Here is a 21,142-nt window from a genome sequence, read left to right on the forward strand (position 1 = left end):
TGTGACTTCTACATACCCTTTCATGAACTTCCATGAGAATAAGGGAGGTCTCATTATGGCTCAAACATCTTTGCACATGGGAAGTCATTCCCAACTTGTAAAGTTTTCCTACTACCATGGTGCATTTTATTGACGAAATATATCAAATGTTCACTTTTATCCTTCTCTTGGAAGAGCACATTGCTCATTGTTGCCTTATCTGATACTAATGAATAAACGAATAATGGAGCGACCTCTACTGGGAGTATTAAAATCAGGTGGAGTTTCTAGAAAGGTTTTCAACCTTATGAAGGCTTCCTCACACTCTTCTACCCATTCAAAATTATCCTTCTTTCTCAGGGTGGCGGAAAAATAGAAAGCCTTATCCCATATACTAGTAAGGAACCTAGAGAGGGCGGCCATGTGTCTTATCAACTGTTGGACTTCCTTAAATATGGTGGGACTCCTCATGTCGATAATGGTATGACATTTATCAAGACTTTCCTCTATTCCTCTTTTAGTGAACATGAAGCCTGTCGCTACCGCGAAAATTAACAGAGTCGCCACTAACATATTTATCCTGAAAAGGAAGGGAATGCCAGCAAACCACGAAACAAAACAACGGTCTCACGACCAGAGAATAGGGTAAGGGAGTCGGTTACGCGAGGGGAAGGTATTAGCACCCCTCGCGCCCATCGTACTCGATGGTATCCACGCTAGTGTCTAAATCTATGGGTGTGTAAGCAAACTACGCTAATCTGGACTAAAATGAATGCAAAATGTAGGGAAAAGAAAGGATTGTGCTCGCACGGGCCCTACCCCGCTGCCTACGTATCTGTTTTGCAGAATCAGAGCTACCGTAGCTCGGCTAACTAATTTCTGTTTGTTTTGTGTTTTTTAGGTGAACAAGTTACATTCACACTCCGCTGCTCGACCTTTGGAGACTTATGCTTGGGAATGGAGCGGAAATAACAAGCTCTTAAGAAAAGAAAATCAAAGAGTGTGGTTTGTGTTTTAAAGAATGCATGAGGAAAACCTAAGCTAAGGGGGAAAGCTTGCTACCTAATGTTATCATACAAAGGGTACAAGTCTAAGCTAAACTATCAACCTACGAGGGATAAGGGAAACAAACAATAATATCACACAAACGAGCATCCGCTCGTAAAGCAAACAATACCAACGGTACTGACCGAGTGGTAGAAAAGCGGCCCCGCCATAGCCAAGGGGAGCAGCTCAACCCAAGTCAACCAAGCATTAGACCTCGCGAAAATGATCGGGCCATAGACAAGAGGGCGGACCCCTCTCAGCAACCAAGCCGTCACAGATCGTAAAGGAAAACGGTGCGTGCGTACACCGAGCATCAACGTCGAGCGACGCGAGCTATAAGAAAGGCGGGGGTCCGGCTACATGAACCCTTTTCCTGACATACTCGATAACAAGATCTTGTGCAGGTTCAGAAGCAAGCGACGCGAAGCGTGCGCATAATGAACAGACTCGATGAGACTAGGCGTGGGTTGATTGCTAACCCTTTCCGCGTGCCTTCCATGAGGACTTAACGGAGTGCCATATAGGACTTATTACACCGTGACTCCCTGCCGCAAAGCACAAATATAAACACACCAACAAAACAGAGCCTCTTTCGAGGGCTTGGCCAGATGCATGTCTAGGTCCTACTTCTCATGTTAAAGGATGATGCGAGAAAGCGATAAAGTGCAATAGAAATAAAATGAAACGGGATCAATACCAAACGGATGATGATCCGTAAACTAAAGCGAAGCAAAGCGAAGAAACTAAGGATCCCGCGAGCGAGCTAGCAAAGCAAAAGCAAATAGTCAGCACACCGATTAGCCATGAAAGCACACAAAGGTTGACACGCGCGTCGAACACAATCACAATACACCTGCAAGAGGAACAAGCAAACCAAACAAGCAGATATAAAGTAATAGGAACGTGTCTCCAGGATGAGAACACAAAGCAAGTGAATGAACCCGTGTCCCGCAAGTAAAGCGGAACACTCATAGAATGTGCATCGATCGGTGACCGTCCAAAAGCCTCGAACACTAGCACACACATTAGAGATAACAAGACACCGCAATCGGAATTGCGTTATTGCTATTCTAAAATAAACCCGACAAAGCAAACATGGAAAAGGTGCGGTAACACACGAATAAGCATGCAAAAATCACGCCGGAAGCCGACAAAAGTACCATCATGGAAAACACAAAATTCAGCAATACAAATCGTTCCACAAAATAGTACATTTCACAAGCTTTCCAACGATATAAAGAACATGCAAATCGGAGTTACGAGTCAAAAGATATGAACATTCAAAGTTGGAAGAACAACTAAAAAAAAGCATGTAACCGGTTACATGAATCAGGTAACCGGTTACATCACTTGCAGAAACTATCTTTTTTGGAAAACATGGTCATGTAACCGGTTACATGAATCAGGTAACCGGTTACATCACTGGCAGTGGCTATTTTTGAGAAAAAAGGGGGCATGTAACCGGTTACATGAATCAGGTAACCGGTTACATCACTGGCAGTGACGTAACATGGTCAACAACAAGTCATGTAACCGGTTACATGAATCAGGTAACCGGTTACATCAGCATCAGAAGTGAAAAATCAGCAAAAATCAACATTCAAAAGCACTTCAATCATGCATCAAATAAGAGATGTAACCAAGCACGAATTTGCCTCAATTTGTACAGCATTATGAGCACCAAACAAACACAATTAGGCATCAATCCACATAGATTTCAAGTCATTATCAATAATCATCAAGCAACAAGTTCATGCAAGCATTATAACAAACACATAGTGCACCAAACTTGTATCCACATGCGATTGCAAGCAAAGATATCAATGGATCCAACATTTAATCATCATCAACATCAATTACGCATAATCAACCACTAGATCTAGCATTCGAATCATGTTAACATCAACAATTAAGCATTGAATTCAAGGTTCAAAGGCTTACCGGATGAAGATCTTTAACCGACGCGCGAACACGAACACGACACGAACGCGAACACGACACGAACGCGACACGAACGCGAAAGCAAGATCCAATGGGAGAGAGGGTGAGGCGCACGAGCTAGTGAGGAGAGAGAGCGAATCCGAACTCAAGATCTTGAACTTCAATCCATATTGCTCTTGATTCTTGAAGAAAATTGATGAATATTGATGAAAGTTTTATGTAATTTGTGGTTTTGATTCAAGAGAATTGAGAGAGAATTGAGAGAAAGTGTTTTTGATCTTTTTGGTGAATTGAAATTATGAGAGTCCTCCCTTGATTTGTGAAGAGCAAAATGTTTATATATTGTCAACGCGAATTGTCCAAATCGCCCTCGGTGCGTCTTATTTTGGCTCGTTTTTAAGGAAACTCGGTTCGGCTCTCAATTCCGGAACAAAACCAATGCCACTATGAAGATGACCAAATTTGTGACTCGTCGCCGCGAGAATCACCTCAATCCGATAAGCGGTGAAGAAAATACGCCCGTTTGAATGACGAGAAACGCCGATTCATCTGATACGACTGTGCAAAATTTTGTGAGTACCGTTCAGAGAACTCGATAAAACCCTACCTTCGGCTCAAAATCTGAACAAGCATGTGTGACGAAGAAACGAAGCTAACGAAATTTCCGAGAGAATGCCGCCGGAATGGACTTCATACGATAAAAATCGAAGGAGTTATGAATTTTCGAACTCGGCGTGACACACTCGAAAACACACTTTTTACCGGAACAACGCGACGATCCTTAAAATTCTGGGAATTTTCCGTGCAGAATTGGCCTTCGGTCCGAACATATAAAATCTTGGTAATGATGGTACGGAGCTCCAGTTAAATTTTCAAGTGAATCCGGCGAGCGGATTAGGAGATACGAATTTTCCGAGGTCCGAAACCCTACATTTTGCACTGTTTTTCACGATGAAACCTCAAGTAAATTGCAAATCTGGCAACCTTCCTCAAAGAATTGGCTTCCGAGCCGAACACAAAAGTTGTAGATATCGTCGAAACGGTCAGGTCAACGTTGGAACTTAGCTCATATCACCTTCCAAATATGACTTGCGAATTTTCTCGTATTTCCACTGTTTAAACCATTTTTCACGCCTTTCTTCTTAAACCCATGAAAACTCTTTATTATTTTTCTTCAATTTTTGGATGACGAAATAAACGTCATTAATAACTTATAGCTCAAATAAAGAGGGCAAATTTTGGGGTGCAACAGCTGCCCCTATTCAAACTTCTTGAACCTGACGAGTGAGAAACGAAAGTTTCGAATCGTTGAGGTGGAAGGAGATTGAATACCAGAATGAACTCGAAAATTTGCGCTCTTGATCAATAGAAGATTCCATCTTGTAATAAGAAGGAATGTACCACCCCGCAAGCAGGGAGAAAAAACTTCAATTGATCTGGGCATCGAGAATAAGTAAGCCTTCATCTGATCTGACAATTTCAGGGAGAGGGAGACAAACTTCTTCTGATTTAAACATCAGGACGAGCGCCCGTAATGATTAGGCGAGTTGCTCTCTGGGAGACATTTGAATCTGGATAAATTTCCTGCAGAAAGAAACAGATATGATATGCTTTATGCATGATACATGTATGAATGTATATGGAATAACGCTCCCGAGAGGGAAGGCGCTATACGCTTAGAAAATGCAATGCGAATGATGCATGATTCGAACGTTGCTTGGGGAAACAACTGAGGAGCACTGAATTGCTGAAGCAGTCCTGGAGAGAGTTTAGAACTCTGCGAGGAGGACGAGACGAGTGACCAGAAGTCACAAGTACGAGCTGGGAAAGATGGATCATAAATCTGCTGGAGACGATCAAATATGGATGCGAGCTCTGTTTGGGGAATAAATCTTGCTTGAAGATAAGAACATCCCACTTACTTGCTTGGGGAATACCCTGGCAACTTCATTGGAGAAGCAAATTCTCGACACTCTGGGGATGTGGAGATAAGAGCAAGTCATGAAGACAACTCGGATGGGGAGTACCACTTGTTGGTGTAGGACGCATTCCGCTGGGGAAATCCTTGACGGAAACATATTCTGCTGAGGATGCATGTGACTCTCTGCTGAGGAAAAACTCAGTGGGAAAGATGAATACTTCTGCATAGCGACCCGCCAGGGATAAGAGAGATCCGCTGGGGATAAGGAACCTGGCATAGGAACCTCTTGTTAAGATAACTCCACTGGGGAATAAGATGACTCTCTTAGGAAAAACAGGTCAATCTGTTTGGGAGAGAAACACTCTACTGGGGAAAGTAAGGAACTCGGGCAAGGAACCTCATTAAGAGCTCGCTGGAGAATCAGATACCATTCAATCATGATTCTACTAGGGAGAAGGCATTCCACCAGAGAATAAGACTTTTGAAGCACGGAAATTGCATTGAGATGAGCTTTGTTGAGGAGATGAGAATCTTGGAACAAAGAAAACCTCATCTGGATGCACTTAGTTGGGGAATGAGAATCTCTCACTCGGCTAGATCCGCCGATGTGCTGACATGGTGTACTTGAAAGGATGTACCTGTGAGATAAACAGATAAGAATGCCCCAGGATATGGCATGACGTCACGGGATTTCCTCACATGGAAGAGGATAGTGATTCTCACCCAGAGTGGGCAAATGCAAGAGCAAACAGATTGTCAAACATATGAGCCTGAAACTTTCTAAACAAGCAATGGATTCACGAGTTGACAAGCAAGCAGTGATTAGAACACCAAACAAGTATCGTTCAGAGCATCAAACAGGCATTGGTTCTCCAAGAGAATCCCACCAAAAAGTGAGCTTACGGGGTCAAGCAAGTGTTGACTTCAAAGGGACCAAACAGGCATTGGCTTTCATATCGTTCTACATATTCGTATTGATTGTAAGGATGCCAATCAAGTAATGGGCTTATAGACACATTAGGGTGTATGCGATAACCATCCGTAATTGTTGGAAATCCACGACACGAGGGTCGGAAACTCACGACTCGAGGGTCGAAAATGAAATTAAAACTCACGACTCGAGGGTCGGAAATGAGATAAACTCACGACTCGAGGGTCGGAAAGGGATCAAACTCACGACGCGAGAGTCGGAAAGGAATCAAACTCACGACTCGAGGGTCGGAAACGAGATAAACTCATGACGCGATGGTCGGAAAGGAATCAAACTCACGACTCGAGGGTCGGAAACGAGATAAACTCACGACTCGAGGGTCGGAAAGGAATCAAACTCACGACGCGAGGGTCGGAAAGGAGATAAACTCATGACTCGAGGGTCGGAAATGAATCAAACTCACGACTCGAGGGTCGGAAAGGAATCAAACTCACGACTCGAAGGTCGGAAAGGAATCAAACTCACGACGCGAGAGTCGGAAAGGAATCAAACTCACGACTCGAGGGTCGAAAATGAAATAAACTCACGACCCGAGGGTCGGAAAGGAGATAAACTCACGACACGAGGGTCGGAAAAGAGATAAACTCACGACACGAGGGTCGGAAAGGAATCAAACTCACGACGCGAGGGTCGGAAAGGAGATAAACTCACGACTCGAGGGTCGGAAAGGAGATAAACTCACGACTCGAGGGTCAGAAAGGAGACAAACTCACGACGCGAGGGTCGGAAAGGAGACAAACTCACGACTCGAGGGTCGGAAAGGAGACAAACTCACGACGCGAGGGTCGGAAAGGAGACAAACTCACGACGCGAGGGTCGGAAATGAGGCAAACTCACGACTCGAGGGTCGGAAAGGAGGTAAACTCACGACGCGAGGGTCGGAAAGCAAAGGACAACTCACGACACGAGGGTCGGAAAGGAGATAAACTCACGACTCGAGGGTCGGAAAGGAGATAAACTCACGACTCGAGGGTCGGAAAGGAGACAAACTCACGACGCGAGGGTCGGAAAGGAGACAAACTCACGACGCGAGGGTCGGAAAGGAGGCAAACTCACGACGCGAGGGTCGGAAAGCAAAGGACAACTCACGACACGAGGGTCAGAAAGCAAAGAACTCACAACACGAGGGTTGGAAACTCACGACTCGAGGGTCGGAAAGCAAAGGAATCACAACACGAGGGTTGGAAACTCACGACTCGAGGGTCGGAAAGTAAAGGAATCACAACACGAGGGTTGGAAACTCACGACTCGAGGGTCGGAAAGCAAAGGACTCACAACACGAGGGTTGGAAACTCACGACTCGAGGGTCGGAAAGCAAAGGACTCACAACACAAGGGTTGGAAACTCACGACTCGAGGGTCGGAAAGCAAAGGGATCCGATGTCCATATAACAGGACTCTGGTTGAGATATACCAATAGGCAACGGTTGCAACCTCTGGAAGGGATTTGAAAATTGCACTAAAATGCAAAGAGATGTCACTAAAGATTGGACTTTCAGCTTCAGAACATTGAGGATGACGACCCTGATGGTTCTCAAGTTCATAAGTTGTTTAGCTCACACCTGAAATTTAAACTGAACACCTCCTGATGAGGATAAAATGCCAATGCATAGTGTCTTGCCCCAGCCTGTAAGGACTTTGAAGAGATTAGTCTCGTAAGGACCTTTTGTAAATATCAAACTGACTTGCCCCAGTATCAAGTATTTTGGCACCATGCCCCTGCTTGGCTTGTATTGTAGGTAGGCCTGACTGTGCTTGGGTGAATGCCCCTGGTTACTTAGCATTTGAGAGAGTTTTTTGAATCTTGACCTGATTGCTTCAGATTGATTGAAAACTTACTCGACAAAGTATTTAAACGCTTTTGTGCCCCTGAAGGTGATCGGACTTTGAAATATTGCTGCATTTGCTCAACGGAGTTCTGAAGACAACTTGTCCTTTGGGAGGAATAAACTTTTCATCTGAAGTTCATGATGGAAACTTTCTTGATGTTAAGCACTTGTTCACATGCAAAGAATGTTTATTATGAGAAATATAATTCTAATGAAAAGAGTATGTTTGTCTTGAAGTTTAAAGAAACTTTTGAAAGTATGTCGTAACATCGATTTTTTTTTGAAAGAAAGATGGTGTGATACCAACTCAAGCGCTTAGCGGATCTCCTAGGAGTCAGCTTACCGTATTCTCATATATAGTCTGCTTTCGAATTAACCCTGCTTCAATTAGGACTTTCAAGGGTTGTAACGTGGCCAAGTTCACGGTTTGAGAAAAAAGGATTTTAGGCTCAAATTATTTGGTGCCCACCCCCTTCGTGATGTTCTCTAGTCCTATGTTCAATTAACTCGATGCGAGCATTCATCTTTCAAGAGGAATTTGAGATGATTGAGGAGTCAATGAGGTCTTCTGGACACGGTAGTCACTTTACCTTTTGTTTTTGGTGTCTAATCACACGACTTTGTTCTTTGCTAAGGATTCTTATTTTGTAATACTTGCTTTGCTTTTGCTTTGCCTTTTTTTTTTGTTTCCCTAACTTTTGCCTAGACAAATTCTTTTGAATTTTGATTTGGATGTCCAGCGGGATGCCCTAATTTTTGTCTAAGTCACATGTTTTCAACTTGTTGACTTAGCGGGCTTTTCTTCTTTTTTTCCTTTCCTTTTTGATTCATTCTTTTCTTTTGAACAAGTCGTGTGATCCTGAATCTCTGATTTGTTGGAAGTGCATAGTGACTGCCCGAGTCATTGATTGATGAAGAATTACCATTGTGGTATCGTCATATCTTGACCTCCTGATGTGAGGGACAAACCACAACGGCTTTGATGTTGGTCTCGACCTCCTAATGTGAGGGATAAATTTGATGTCTCGACTTCCTGAGGTGAGGGATAATCATTGTGGATTTGATTTTCCTCAATCTTTTGAAAGATAGCCATTATTGTATCCTTGGATGTGTGCTCCTGATGAATTTTGAATGCTCGATCAGGTTAACTGAATACTACCCTCCCCTAGGTTGAATGTGAGGGTTTTTTTGTATAGAAAAGAAACTCCTACTTCGAAGGCTCAGAGGGGTTATCGAGGGTTTCACTCCCTTATATCTCCAGCGTTTGGGGATTTGAAACAATGCTTGTACATCATTAACAGGGTTCTACTCAAAAGCATACCATTTGAGGTTATTGGTATTATGTTCATCATTCTCCCTACGGAGTTATCATGCTTTGTTAACAAGAGTTGAGTACCACAAAAGCATAGAGAAACATATAAGAGCAAAAGCGAATGAATTTTTTCAAGACAAACATATCCAGTGTATTATGATTATAGTTCAAAAACAAACAAGTTTTACATGCGAACAGTATTGAACAAAACAAGAAATCTTAAACATGAACATGCATGATGATTTAAGAACCGCCAACATTGAGGAGATCCTCTCCGTATGGACTTATTGCTTCCGAAGATTCGTTAAGTCAAATGAGAACTTCAATTCTGGCCTTCAGGTGCGAATGTGATAGCCTTTGAGTTAGTCAGGTCTTGAGCCTTGTCTATGAATGACTGTCAGCCTTCAATCAGATAACCAAGTGCCCCCAGAGTGGAAAGTACACCCAACAACAACATATATTCCTGTAGAACACTTTAGATTACTTCTTGGAAGAAGATTCCGACAAAGTCATACAGAAGTTGCAAGTGTCCAGCTTTTAGGGATTTGAGTCGTGCCAGTGGTACACAAACTCAAGATACAAGGTGTCTTGCTTATCCCTCGGTCGGGAGCCCAAAAAAAAGTGACAGGAGTTTATGAATGCTTTAGGGATTTGAGCTGCCAATGATGCGAACTCAAGAACACTGAGTCTTGCTTATCCCTCGGTCGGGAGCCCTAAATTTAGCTTCTGAAACAGAAAACACCATCATGAATGGAGGAAACTTGTATTACCATCGGAGAACAACAATAACATTTGCGCTTGGCTATCAAGGTCATTACTTGGAACACGCAACAACTGTTGGGAAGTAAGCCTCTGGAAGTACCAATTGCAAGTGATCCTTATGAGTTACTTCCTCGAGGAAGAACAGACATTCTACTTGTAGCAGATGAAATGGGATTGACCAGTAGAAACCATTATGAATAAACTCAAACATCTATATCGAGCTAGTCTTGGACCCTTTGTACCTTCACACCTTGTAAGGCTTTGACATTATGATCAGGTGCCCCAGAATGGAAAACACCGAGTATTGTCATCGAAATTAGGAGAGCAGTCTGTGGTGAGAAACACCCAAAGCACGAATCTTAACCAACTGAAATTCCAACAAGCAATGAAGCAAATGGACCCAAGGCATTAGGATTACATCCACTTGTTTCTCTTCCGTCTCTGTTGACAAGAAAATGCTAGCGACAAGGAAACTCCAGGAGGAGGAGGTGACTCGGAATATGAAGCTGAACCTTGAGAATGAGAGGTGTGCTCTTGCGGATCACTCGTGATTACTGTCTGGCGGAAGATTCTGGCGAAGTCACACGGAAATTGTAAGTGCTTTAGGGATTCGAGCAATGCAAATGGTGCAATACTCAAGATAGACAATGTCTTGCTTATCCCTCGTGCGGGAGCCCCAAGCAATTTCAAAGACTTGTAGATACTAACATCACGACCAGGTGCCCCAGAATAGAACTCACACCTAGTGTCATTGTCATCAAACAGAGAATCTGTAGACATCCATACAGTGCGGAGCTTAACCAGTTGCAAATAAAGCAAGCATGGAAGAAAATGAGCATAAGACAAGTCTTCAAAAAGAACCCCAAACTGAGCTTTCATCTTGGTCACCCCACAAAGTTGTTTCATGATTGATCTTTGAACACACAACAATGACAAACCAAGTCCGTGAGTCTGGAGAAAGTACCAAGTCTGAATAAGAAATCCTCAATCTTGAACACCTGTTATGCATGAGATGTATGAGATGCATGATATGCATACAATGTGTCATACCCCAAAATTTGCCCTCATATATTTGCAAATGTCATTTTTATTTCGATAATTGACATGGTCCAGTTGGTAAGAACTTAAGCGTGAAAGGTACAAAGGTGAAAAGACCCGAGTTCGAATTTCGCCTCCTTTCATATGTTAAACTTATTCTCTAATGTCATTTTGCATTTAATTATAATTTTATTATGTTATTACTACCATAATAATATTATTACTATTAAATAAATAAAATAAAATAAAACACTTACTATTAGAAGTCATGTTTTCTTTCTAGTTTTATTTTTATATTAGGATTTAGTATCATCATAAAAATAAAAAATATATGTATATATATAATAATTTCTTTGTGTCACGTTTTTAGTAAAGCTTTTTAGTTTTTATAGAATTTTAATTTCTTTAATTTTAGGTAGATTTCATTATTAATGTTGTTATTATAAAAGAATTAGTCAAAAGCTGCAACAAGAGATTTCTCACAAGTACCAGATTTAAAGCAAAGCAAAAGAGGACATCCAAGATTCACGGTTTCAGTTACAAACTTTCAGATACATTAGATCTCAACCATCCTCAATATCACTCAATCAGCATTTAACAAGATTGAATCTGGAATTAATTTGAAAGACCTAATTTGGCATTATAAATACAGAGCAGCATCACACAGAAGAAGGGGATGGGCCGCGGCAAGAAAGATAGGAGAGTTCCAAAAAACAAACCGTGAATTCAAGTGCTGTGGCAAACGAATTTTGAGGCTAATTCAAGCTCTCTCACGCATCCAAAACGCTGTTCTCGTGGCTTTCTGAAACGAACCATATCGCTTCCATTGATCGAAGCCTCCAGAAACTCAGTCTCACACCTCACGGTTTTCCTTTTTTTTTTTAAATCGAATTGCCGAATTTGTGCATCATAAACATGTTTGGATTGTACCATTGCGTTTAGAATGACGTTTGCAAACTATCTGTGATGTTTAATTGGAGTTTAGTTGCAGGTACTATGAATCACCATAGCCATGGTTCATGTTCGTGATTTTGGGGAAATCGGGTTAGAGCCAAAATCGGACGAAACTAATAGCGTAGTTGAATTCAGGGGTCGATTTCGCATTGATCCATGGTTTTATCTTGAAATTATCTGTAGTATTGTTTTGCTTTTGATTTACACAGGTCCACTGCAACATGAAGTAACCGTGGCTGAAAGTTCCAGTCTTCACGAGGAAGACAAAGTCTGGGCGTTTTTTTTTAGTTCATTAACGTCATTTAATTGTTTATATTAATCCCAGCCCTATTCAATATCAGTAATCGTAACTGGCTCAGTTGGCAGCGTGCTATGTCTTTCATACGCAAGGGCAGGGGTTCGATACCTGTCTCTTGCGTTTATTTCCTTTAATTTTTCATGAACTTTGTTGCTCGCAGATTCAGTATGGTTGGCTAACGCATGTGCCTGATGGACCCTCGCTACAGCAGCCATCCGATCAGCTTCTCAATGGATCCAACGCACCTGAATACGAAGGACCACCATGGGTCCTCAGACCTCCACCACACAGGATCAGAGCAGAGCTAAGTTTCTCAATTCTTCTTTTTATTATTTTTTTATTTTTAATCACCTTTTTATCTATATCTCCTTTCTTTCTTTTATAATTTCCTTTTTATTTATTTAACAAGCTAGTTTATCTTATTTTTTATTTATTTAATCGAAGACTCGTTTTTTAACTACTATTTTTAAACCGTAAAAATTATTACTGTTAATCAATTAATTTCGTTAGGTTTGTTAATTTTGATCCCTTTATAAACCTCATAATTATTAATTTTTTTTGGCTCATTTTGATCGAACTCATTAACCTTGTAGGGTTTGCTCAATCCCATTTATTTATTTTGTTTGCCTTTGGGGATAAAAATAGAGTTTGTACCGTAATACACTAACGCTTCTCTTCTTCATTCTTCATATAATTTCTTTTCAGGGTTACCCCAGTATCTTCTGACTACGCGCCATGCCCATAAAAAGCTAAGTTCTGATCCCTCCTTTTTATTATTTAAATTATTCTTACCTTTTATTTTAATTTTTGCCTGGCTTAAATTATAATTAGTAAAAGAATTCCGCCTACACTCACTCCTATTGTTTCTCTGTTTAATTCTCAGATAATTCTCAGATAATCAAAGTCGATCGGAGGTTCGAGGAATGTTAAGGCGCAAGATGAATTAAATTAATTATTCATTTATTTTATTTTATTTTCTGTTTTAATCCCCCATCCCCGCAGGTGTTTATTGTAATAGCGTAGGACCTTTAAATTCTGCCATTTTAACTGCGTGGTTAGTAATCTTAGGGAGTGCAAGCCTTTAACAGAATTAGATAACTAATTATAAGATAAATATTATCTGGATACAACCACGTGATTGGTGCACACACTCACCTTTAGTGTAATCCCTCTGGTTGCCTTGTTGCCTTATACTGTTGCCTTATTGTTGCCTGTTGCCTTTAAACGTAAAGATAGTCAAGTCCCTCGATTCCGAGGATACCTAAAGCAATGTTGCCTTCAAAGTTATTGAAACTCCCTCGATGTTGCCTCGTCCCTATTGCTAAGGTATCCTCGCATGATGCCTAAGAAAATTAAATGACTATTATGTCCTTCCCTTAGACTACCTGCCCTCTTTATGGCAAGGGACAGTCTTATGGCGAACGATTTCTCGATGACCCTTAACATCTAATTGAAAGGCTTCCTACCCTTTTATGGTACGGATATAGACCCTTTCGCCCTGAAAAGCTAAAAGAACGAATTTCTAAACTTAGGGTAGTTGCTATTAATTGCTTGCTCTTTTTCAAATTCAAACTCTTTTTCCCACTAATTTTCAAATACTTTTCAAAAAGACTACGCTTATTTACAAGCTAAAGTTCTTCTTCAAAAATCTTTTCTTATTCACATCTTACTTTTCAAACAATTCAAACAAAGTGAGCTACGCAATTAAGAGCCCATGGATAACCATGGATGCAAAGGGTGCCTTACACCTTCCCTTTGCATAAATTACCCCCCGAACTCAAAATCTTTAAAAGGTCTTTTTCTGTTCTTTTAGCCTTTCTTATTGGATAAAATAAAAGTCGATGGCGACTCATGCTTAACCGCGACATTTCGATAATAAAAGTCAGTTCACCGTATTACAGAACTGGCGACTCTGCTGGGGATGCTTTCGAATAAAAGAGGGGTTACCTTAAAGTTTAGGATCACTTTAATTGTTTGACTTGTTTGCTTTATCTTTAAAGGCTATTTTGGGTATTCTACTGTGTGAAAGATCCTACACCCGGATCTAGTGTACCTTAGGTATGTGGCATGAGACCAGGGAGGCTGTACGACATGTATCGTTATGGTTGAACAGGTGGCCACCGTTAGTGCGACGCTTTGGTTTGTCCTGATGGCCCTTGAATATGATCGAGGAGACGTTTGGCTACCGCGTGGTGTCACAAGCACTAATTCGCCCTTAGAACCTTAGTTGAACTTGACTTTAGCCTATAGGAAGTAGCGAGATAGCTGGCTTTGGATTCCTGACTGAAGCCGGTTGATACTCGATGCTACACTCATTGAGATTGGACTCTAGGGATGCTTTTGGCTGGCCGATCGAGTGCCATGTTGAGACAATGCCTGCGAGAAAGATCAGGGATATGAGCACCATAGAACCCGGTTACTATTCTAGGACAGGTTGAAACAACTTAACTTCACTGGGGAGGGTACTTACCTACGAACTTCACGCAAGCCTTTAAACCTAAGGACACTTGTGTGACTTGTTTGTGCTTGCTACTAACCCTTTGGTTTTCTTGCAGGTTTTTCTTGTGGGACTCACTCGTTCTTATTACCCTACGTTTTTTCTGATGCATTGCATTCACATGACATTATGACGTCATGACATCATGACGTCATGACATCATACGCATAACATGATTTAACTAACCCTTTCAAGGACCTTAGGGATTTAGGGCGCACAATTTAAGGTACCTCTATCAAAGGTTGATTTCCCAATCAAGGGGCAGGAGGATTTATTTTCCTCTGGCCACATACCTTCCAATTCAAAGACGCTGTACCTATCAAGGGGCAAGAGGATTTATTTTCCTCTAGCCATGTACCTTCAAATTCAGAAGTTCTCGAATCAGAGGCGATGACCCACTCGACATGGTGAGCTTGATTCCCATAGAAGAACATCCAAAAATCAGAGTTCTTCAAACGAAGAAGCGACCAAATTATTTTTTACGTTGCTAACTAAATTTCCGGAGATCCTTGAAAATATTGCATCTGCATTCATAACATTGCATCACAGGTTTCCACCACAGGTTTCTCACCTCCTCGCTGTTTATTTCAGCACAAATGGATCTCGAGCAATCAGTCAAAAAATTTCAGGCTCAGAACAACCAATTCCGAGAGATGATCTTTAACTTGGCCAAGGGGCAAGAAGAATTAAAGGCACTCTTATTCTTGGGGTACAATTACAATGCGAGATGCGCTTATTATTCAAACAATCCTGGTTATGGTGTAAAGGTAGACCGTTGAAGCGTGCCATTAAAGATTTAATCATGACACTCAAATCAGAAAAGACCACGACAATGAAGTCACGACAACTGAGTCACGACAACAAAGTCACGACAACTGAGTCACGATAATGGAATCACGACAACTGAGTCACGACAACAAAGTGACGACAACTGAGTCACGATAATGGAATCATGACAACTGAATCACGATAATGGAATCACGACAACTGAGTCACGACAACAAAGTCACGACAACTGAGTCACGATAATGGAATCACGACAACTGAGTCACGATAATGGAATCACGACAACAAAGTCACGACAACTGAGTCACGATGATGGAATCACGACAACTGAGTCACAACAATCAATTCACTCATATGATCCAGACGCTCAGGGCAATCGAGCCAACGAATTCTAACACCTACTATAAACCCAATGCGAGGTGCGCGTACCATTCCAACAGTCTTGGACATTACACAAACAATTGTTGGACATTAAAGAATAAGATTCAAGACCTGATCAATGAAGGAGAAATCAAATCCAACCCTCCTGAAACCCCTGTGGTGATCACCGCTCCTACGCCTAGTCATGACATGATTGATCGACGTCTCGATGGACGAACTTTTGGATCATTAGATCTACTTTCATTTGCAAGTTCTTTCCTGTTTGTTTAAACATTTGACTCATGATAGACATTATCTGTTTTAATAATCGTCATCAGTGCATTGCATATATTTGTCTTGAATAAATTATTTCGCTATCACTCATTTTTAATTGCGTCTTTACTTTGCATATATTTTGTGATACTCGACTCCTGCTAAAGCTGTATGCCTCTTGAGGGAGGATGACGAAAACGATACCGCAACCTCATACAGTATGCTTTTGAACGGACTATGCTGACGATGTACAGGCATTGTTTCAATTCTTAAACAGTGGAGATATAAGGATGTTAATCCCTCGTCAACCCCTTTGAGCCTAAGAAGTAGAAGTTCCTTTCTTGTGCTAATTAAAACCCTTGATCATAACCTGGGGCAGGGTAGTTCTCAATTAATTTGGTTGTGCATTCTATTTTAAGAGAATCATTCAGTACACCTTTCAACAAAGGTTTCAATCACAAGCGTTCATCCGCACACATCAAAGAAGTGTTGGAGATGTCAATCAAAAGACAAGGACGGTTCACCAATCATCCAAATAAGGCAGTCAATATCTTTCAAAAAGAAAAAAAACATATATACAAAGAAAAGCCTGCTAAGTCAAAAAATCAAAAGATGACTTAGGCAAAAAATCAAGGCATCCCGCTGACTGTAAACTCAAAATAGACAGTTCAGGCAAAAGTTAGGGATATCAAAAAGATGAAGAAAAAAAAAGAGAAGTCAATAAATTCTTGAACAACTCAAAGTTGTGACTACCAAAAGGAAGAAGTGACTGCCATCTCAAAAGTTCTCTCTGCTTGTGAACCATCATCATTATCAAAGGTGCAAATCCAAAAGTCTCTTGGAACCTGAATGCATAAGTCGAATCAACTGAGCTTAGGATTGAAGATCATCACGAAGAGGGGTGGGTACAATCAAATTTTGAGCCTTTATCCTTTGTTTCTTAAACCGTGAACCAAGCCACGTTACAACCCTTGAAAGTCCTAATTGAAGCAATGTTAGTTCGAAAGCATACTGTCACCAAAAAGGTATCCCGACTCCTTAAGGTTTACTACAAATGTTAAGTTGATATCCTGTTTTTTTACAAACATCATGTTTTTATAAATATCATGATTTTACATCTCCAGTTTTAATGTTTTTCAAAAACTCAAGACAGACGTATGCGTTGCATCTCATGAATTCCTTATTAAACATATTCTGCTACATAATTTCAAAATGTTAGCATCAGAATAAACTTGCACAGGGTATGGCTAATGACTGAAAGTTATCCCGACAGACAATATTACTCCAAGAAGCAATGTCTCTTACGTATACAAGGGGCATGACATAGTTTGCCCAATCAATCTGGGGCAATCAAGTCAAGATTCGAAGAACCGCTCGAATGCCGAAAAGTCAAAGGCATACATCACAAGGGGATTTCAAACTATATCCCGATCAATCTGGGGCAATCAAGTCAAGATTCCAAAAATCTCTCAAAAGCCAAACAGTCAGGGGCATCAACCTAAGTTTACGATTACTAGGGGCATGTCGCCTACAATATACACTTCATAAAGTCCTCGCGAGGTGAATCTCTTCAAGTTCCTACTAGCAAGGGCAAATCTCTGAAAGTCCAGTTTAACATCTTGATCAATACTTAGTGGTGTGTCCTAATCAAATCCAGGAATGGTAGTTACTATAAAACTGGGGGCAACTTTCACCCATGTCTCCCCACAGAGTAATCATTAAGAAGATATCTTCAAACGCTCTCGACAAAGACATGGCTCCCCAACAGAGTTTACATCTTCAACACCGCTGGTTCTCCAACACTTTGCTCTTCTCCAACATGGGTTACTAATACCTTTGTCCCCAATCAAGGTCCATCAAGTTACTGATCATCCCCAAGCCAGAATCATAAATTCCCAGCTGAGCATCTTCAAATAAGATCAGACATCAAAATCACAAGGACAAATAGATTTATTTTTCTCAATCATGACAACATAAATCATATTCACATATCATATGTCATAAACATATTCATACATTGCATACAATACCTCGTAATGAATTCATCCATAACATACAAAGTTTCTCATTTATTTTGAGGGACTCGTTACATAATACATGCATCATGACAGTGCATAAAGACCAACTATACCTATTGCAGGATACAGGTACCGACAAATGAACGAAATCTCTAACTTTCCAATATCTAATTCAGCTACTACGAATGGTACTGACACGGTCAATGCTCGAAGATCTAATTCATCTACCACGAACGGTGGTGACACGATCATTTTCAAGGATCTAATTCAGGTACTACGAACGGTACTGACACGATCAAATCTCAGAGATCTAATTCCATCATCACGAACAGTGTGGACACGATCAACTGTTTCTAAAGTCTAATTCAGTTACTACGAACGGTGCTGACACGACAAGAGATCTAATTCCATCATCACGAACGATGTGGACACGATCAACTATTTTCTAAGTCTAATTCAGTTATTACGAACGGTACTGACACGACAAAAAGATCTAATTCAGTTACTACGAACGGTGCTGACACGATCGACCTTCAAAGATCTAATTCTATCATCACGAACAGTGTAGACACGATCATCTTCCAAAGTCTAATTCAGTTACTACGAACGGTGCTGACACGACCAACTCTCCAAAAATCTAATTCATCTACTATACGATCAACATCCAAACAACTACTCCTCAAACACTTCAGTCTCGACATCTGGATGGCATCTTTAAGCCCATCTCCAACAAATATTCCTCAATGCAAAAAATTTCAGCCTAACGCACGGCATTCCAGACATCTACGGATGCAATTTGGATTAGTCTAACGCACGACTCATCCATCAACCTGACGCACGGTTTTCCAGACATCTACGGATGCAATTCGGATTAGTCTAACGCACGACTCATCCATCAACCTGACGTACGGTTTTCCAGACATCTGAGGATGCAATTGAGAATAGTCTGACGCACGATTTATTCTTCGACCTAACGCACGGTTTTCCAGACATCTGAGGATGCAATTGAGAATAGTCTAACGCACGATTTATTCTTCGACCTAACGCACGGTTTTCCAGACATCTGAGGATGCAAGCTAGACCCAGTCTAACGTACGACTCAACCTAAGTCTAAGGCTCAGAAACAGTCTAACGTACGACACATTCTGACTCTCAAGTATATCAAGTCGGATGGCATCTTCAAGCCAATCTCCATCATACATCTTCTCGGAACACCTGGATGGCATCTTCAAGCCCATCTCCAACAAAAGACCCTACTTCAGCTAGGGCAAATTTCTTGGTATTCTAGTGTTCAATCATCTTCCACCTTCAGATACCGACTGGCATACAAACCACTCTACATCTTCAGGTTTAAGAAGATTGAACAGGGGCAGCTGTCATACCCCAAAATTTGCCCTCATATATTTGCAAATGTCATTTTTATTTCGATAATTGACATGGTCCAGTTGGTAAGAACTTAAGCGTGAAAGGTACAAAGGTGAAAAGACCCGAGTTCGAATTTCGCCTCCTTTCATATGTTAAACTTATTCTCTAATGTCATTTTGCATTTAATTATAATTTTATTATGTTATTACTACCATAATAATATTATTACTATTAAATAAATAAAATAAAATAAAACACTTACTATTAGAAGTCATGTTTTCTTTCTAGTTTTATTTTTATATTAGGATTTAGTATCATCATAAAAATAAAAAATATATGTATATATATAATAATTTCTTTGTGTCACGTTTTTAGTAAAGCTTTTTAGTTTTTATAGAATTTTAATTTCTTTAATTTTAGGTAGATTTCATTATTAATGTTGTTATTATAAAAGAATTAGTCAAAAGCTGCAACAAGAGATTTCTCACAAGTACCAGATTTAAAGCAAAGCAAAAGAGGACATCCAAGATTCACGGTTTCAGTTACAAACTTTCAGATACATTAGATCTCAACCATCCTCAATATCACTCAATCAGCATTTAACAAGATTGAATCCGGAATTAATTTGAAAGACCTAATTTGGCATTATAAATACAGAGCAGCATCACACAGAAGAAGGGGATGGGCCGCGGCAAGAAAGATAGGAGAGTTCCAAAAAACAAACCGTGAATTCAAGTGCTGTGGCAAACGAATTTTGAGGCTAATTCAAGCTCTCTCACGCATCCAAAACGCTGTTCTCGTGGCTTTCTGAAACGAACCATATCGCTTCCATTGATCGAAGCCTCCAGAAACTCAGTCTCACACCTCACGATTTTCCTTTTTTTTTTTAAATCGAATTGCCGAATTTGTGCATCATAAACATGTTTGGATTGTACCATTGCGTTTAGAATGACGTTTGCAAACTATCTGTGATGTTTAATTGGAGTTTAGTTGCAGGTACTATGAATCACCATAGCCATGGTTCATGTTCGTGATTTTGGGGAAATCGGGTTAGAGCCAAAATCGGACGAAACTAATAGCGTAGTTGAATTCAGGGGTCGATTTCGCATTGATCCATGGTTTTATCTTGAAATTATCTGTAGTATTGTTTTGCTTTTGATTTACACAGGTCCACTGCAACATGAAGTAACCGTGGCTGAAAGTTCCAGTCTTCACGAGGAAGACAAAGTCTGGGCGTTTTTTTTAGTTCATTAACGTCATTTAATTGTTTATATTAATCCCAGCCCTATTCAATATCAGTAATCGTAACTGGCTCAGTTGGCAGCGTGCTATGTCTTTCATACGCAAGGGCAGGGGTTCGATACCTGTCTCTTGCGTTTATTTCCTTTAATTTTTCATGAACTTTGTTGCTCGCAGATTCAGTATGGTTGGCTAACGCATGTGCCTGATGGACCCTCGCTACAGCAGCCATCCGATCAGCTTCTCAATGGATCCAACGCACCTGAATACGAAGGACCACCATGGGTCCTCAGACCTCCACCACACAGGATCAGAGCAGAGCTAAGTTTCTCAATTCTTCTTTTTATTATTTTTTTATTTTTAATCACCTTTTTATCTATATCTCCTTTCTTTCTTTTATAATTTCCTTTTTATTTATTTAACAAGCTAGTTTATCTTATTTTTTATTTATTTAATCGAAGACTCGTTTTTTAACTACTATTTTTAAACCGTAAAAATTATTACTGTTAATCAATTAATTTCGTTAGGTTTGT

This window comes from Vicia villosa, linkage group LG3 (assembly GCF_029867415.1).
Source record: "Vicia villosa cultivar HV-30 ecotype Madison, WI linkage group LG3, Vvil1.0, whole genome shotgun sequence".
NCBI classification, from domain to species: domain Eukaryota; kingdom Viridiplantae; phylum Streptophyta; class Magnoliopsida; order Fabales; family Fabaceae; genus Vicia; species Vicia villosa.